The following is a 4,088-nucleotide window of genomic DNA, read 5'->3' on the forward strand; positions in this document are numbered from 1 at the left end:
CATGCTTTCAGCTGATGCTGCTTAGAATGTCTTTCTCCCATCCTTCCTTTCCCTGGCTAATCCTCCTAGGCCTGTTTAAGTAGGTATATCTTCTAGGAAACCTACCCTGATTATCTGAGGCTGAGTTAGACTATCTCCTCTTAGTTCCCATGGCACCTATGCTTGCCTTTGTCATACTCAGAATCGCATTGAAATGACCATCTGTGCTGTCCAGTACAGTAGGCATTGGCCACATGTCTTAAGCACTTGAAATGCATGGCTAGTCTGAATTAAGATGTGCTCAGATCAGTTCAGTCGCTCAGTTGTGTCCAACTCTTTGCGACCCCTGGACTGCAGCATGCTGGGCCTCCCTGTCCATCACTAACTCCCAGAGTTTACTCAAACTCATGTCCATTGAGTTGGTGATGCCATCCCACCTTCTCATCCTCTATTGTCCCCTTCTCCTCCTGCCTTCAGTGTTTCCCAGCATCGGGGTCTTTTCAGATGAGTCAGTTCTTTGCATCAGGTGGCCAAAGTATTGGAGTTTCAACTTCAGCATCAGTCCTTACAATGAATATTTGGGACTGATTTCCTTTAGGATGTGCTATAAGTATAAAATGTGCAATAGATTTCAAAGACATATTTTTAAAATGTAAAATATTAATATTTTTACACTGGTGATATGTTGAAATGATATTTGGAAATTAAATAAAACATATTACTTTTTACTTTTTATAATGTGACCACTAGAAATCTAAAATTACATATGTATCTCACATGATATTTATATTGGCTAGCACTCATCTGTATGTTTGTCTCTTCTTAAGGGTAAGGACTGACTCAAATACATACTTATCCCTTTGTATTTCTAAAGCACAATATATAGGGAATGATGGGAATACCTGATGCTAGTCCTCAGAACTTGGGCCTGAAATAGCAAGGGTCTGTCCAGCAGACATCTCATGGTTTGGTTTTCCCATCCAGGAACTTGGCCTTTCTCTCTACTTAACCCAGGCTTTTTAAAATATGTCTTCTTATTGATTCTTACAAATTTTCTCTTAGATCACAAGCATCTCTCATTAAATTTATTCCTAAGGTTTTAAATTAGCTATTTTTCCATTACAGTTTCTAATTAATTAATGCTTGTTCTAGGAGTGAATGCTGTAGATTTTTGTTATTTTCTCTAATCTTTCCACTTAGTCTTACTAATTTTAAAATTAGTGAGACTGCATATTTTCTTATTATATAATTGCAGCTAGAATAAAGATTTTTTTATTATGTGTTTATTTCTCTCTCTGTTCTGGCTAGAATATCCAAACTAGTATTAAAATAGTAGTAAAGAGTGACCTCATTTATTTCTTAAAAACAGGAAAGCATCTCTGCTTCTCTACTAGCTAAAGATAGATATTCTATTATCTTGTTAAGGTGATTGATTTTAATTATTTTTATTAAGTTGGGATTGAAAGAAAGTGAAAGTCACTCAGTCATGTCTGACTCTTTGTGACCCCATGGACTGTAGAGTCCATGGAATTCTCCAAGCCAGAATACCGGAGTAGGTAGCCTTTCCCTTCTCCAGGGGGTCTTCCAACCCAGGGACTGAACCCAGGTCTTCTGCATTGCAGGAGGATTCTTTACCAGCTGAGCCACCAGGGAAGCCCAAGAATGGGATTAAAATTTATCAAATATTGTTCAGTTCAGTTCAGTCACTCAGTCGAGTCCGACTCTTTGCGACCCCATGAATCGCAGCACGCCAGGCCTCCGTGTCCATCACCATCTCCTGGAGTTCACTCAGACTCACGTCCATCGAGTCCGTGATGACATCCAGCCATCTTATCCTGGGTCGTCCCCTTCTCCTCCTGCCCCCAATCCCTCCCAGCATCAGAGTCTTTTCCAATGAGTCAACTCTTCGCATGAGGTGGCCAAAGTACTGGAGCTTCAGCTTTAGCATCATTCCTTCCAAGGAAATCCCAAGGTTGATCTCCTTCAGAATGGACTGGTTGGATCTCCTTGCAGTCCAAGGGACCTTCGAGAGTCTTCTCCAACACCATAGTTCAAACTCATCAATTCTTCGGCGCTCAGCCTTCTTCACAGTCCAACTCTCACATCCATACATGACTACTGCAAAAACCATAGCCTTGACTAGATGGACCTTAGTCGGCAAAGTAATGTCTCTGCTTTTGAATATACTATCTAGGTTGGTCATAACTTTTCTTCCAAGGAGTAAGTGTCTGCAGTCACCATCTGCAGTGATTTTGGAGCCCCCAAAAAATAAAGTCTGACACTGTTTCTACTGTTTCCCATCTATTTCCCATGAAGTGATGGGACCGGATGCCATGATCTTCGTTTTCTTAATGTTGAGCTTTAAGCCAACTTTTTCACTCTCCTCTTTCGCTTTCATCAAGAGGCTTTTTAGCTCCTCTTCACTTTCTGCTATAAGGGTGGTGTCATGTGCATATGTGAGGTTATTGATATTTCTCCCGGCAATCTTGATTCCAGCTTGTGTTTCTTCCAGTCCAGCGTTTCTATTACAATTATCAGGTTTATTTTTTATTAATCTACATATATGGTATATATTTATTTTTGAACCACTTCTGAATTACCCTTATGTGTGTGATATGCTGTTCTTTTAATAATAATATCATATAATGTTGTGGTTAAAAATGTTGATTTTGGAACCATCCAGCATGGGTTCGTGTTCTACCTCTGCTAGTTGCAAACTGTGTGATCTTGGTCAAGCTTCTTAGCCTCTCTGTGTCTTTATTTTTAAAGATAATAAAATATCCTGCATGTGCTCCTTAGCCCAAACTCACCTGTATGTTCTGTGATATCCCAGGAGTTTTGTGAGGATTATGTGAGTTAACTTATGTAAAGTGTTGGAACAGTATCTGGCACTTAATATTAAGGAAATGTTTAATAATGTTAGGTGTCATATTATCATAATTTTAATAAATCTGTTACAGAATTCTGTAGGTTAGTATTTGCTTTGTCGTTATCACATCCATATTCCTGAGATCTCTTTTTGTAATATCATTGTATGATAAGAGATGCGGATCTTTATCTGCTGTTGTGAACAAATTGGGGAAATTCCCCCTTTTTTCATGTTCTGGAACCATTCATATAACGTGGAGCAGAATTACCTCTTTAAGGAATGGTTGGACGCATTACACAGTAAACCATCTGGGCCAGAAATTCTTTGGCAATTTTTGATAACTTCCTCAGTGTTCTCTTTAATTGTTGCTTAATTCTTGCTTTTTATTCCTTTCTTTGCAGTTTTTAAAGAAAAAAGTTGCATGTAGTTTAAAAGTTTGATCAAGTATTAAATTCATTAGTCTATAGTTATGTAAAAAATTCCCTTGAAACTGTTAGTCGCTCAGTGGTGTCTGACTCTTGTGCCCTCATGGACTGTAGCCCGCCAGCCTCCCCTGTTCATGGGATTTCCCAGGCAAGAATACTGGAGTGGGTGCTGTGCTTAGTTACTCAATCGTGTCTGACTCTTTGTGACACCGTGGACTGTAGCCCACCAGGCTCCTCTGTCCATGAGGATTCTCCTGGCAAGAATACTGGAGTGGGTTGCCATGCCCTCCTCCAGGGACTCTTTCCAACCCAGGGATTGAATCCAGGTCTCCCACATTGCAGGCAGATTCTTTACTGTCTGAGCCACTAGGGAAGCCCAAGAATACCAGAGTGGGTAGCCTACCCCTTCTCCAGGGGATCTTCCCGACCCAGGGATCAAACCGGGGTCTCCTGCATTGCAGGCAGATTCTTTACCAGCTGAGCTATGAGGGAAGCCCACTGGAGTGAATAATTAATTCCCTTATATTTATTAAATCTCTATCATGAGTTTTAAAATTGGAGGGCTATAAATATGTTCACTGTTTTCATTGTGATGATGGTTTCACAGGTTGATACACATGTTCAGTCCAGTTCAGTTCAGTCGCTCAGTTGTGTCCGACTCCTTGTGACCTGATGGACTGCAGCATGCCAGGCCTCTCTGTCCATCACCAACTCCTGGAGTTTACCCAAACTCAAATCCATTGAGTTGGTGACACCATCCAACCATCTCATCCTCTGTTATCCCCTTCTGCTCCTGTCTTCAATCTTTCCCAGCA

This window comes from Ovis aries, chromosome 1 (genome assembly GCF_016772045.2).
Source record: "Ovis aries strain OAR_USU_Benz2616 breed Rambouillet chromosome 1, ARS-UI_Ramb_v3.0, whole genome shotgun sequence".
Lineage (NCBI taxonomy): Eukaryota > Metazoa > Chordata > Mammalia > Artiodactyla > Bovidae > Ovis > Ovis aries.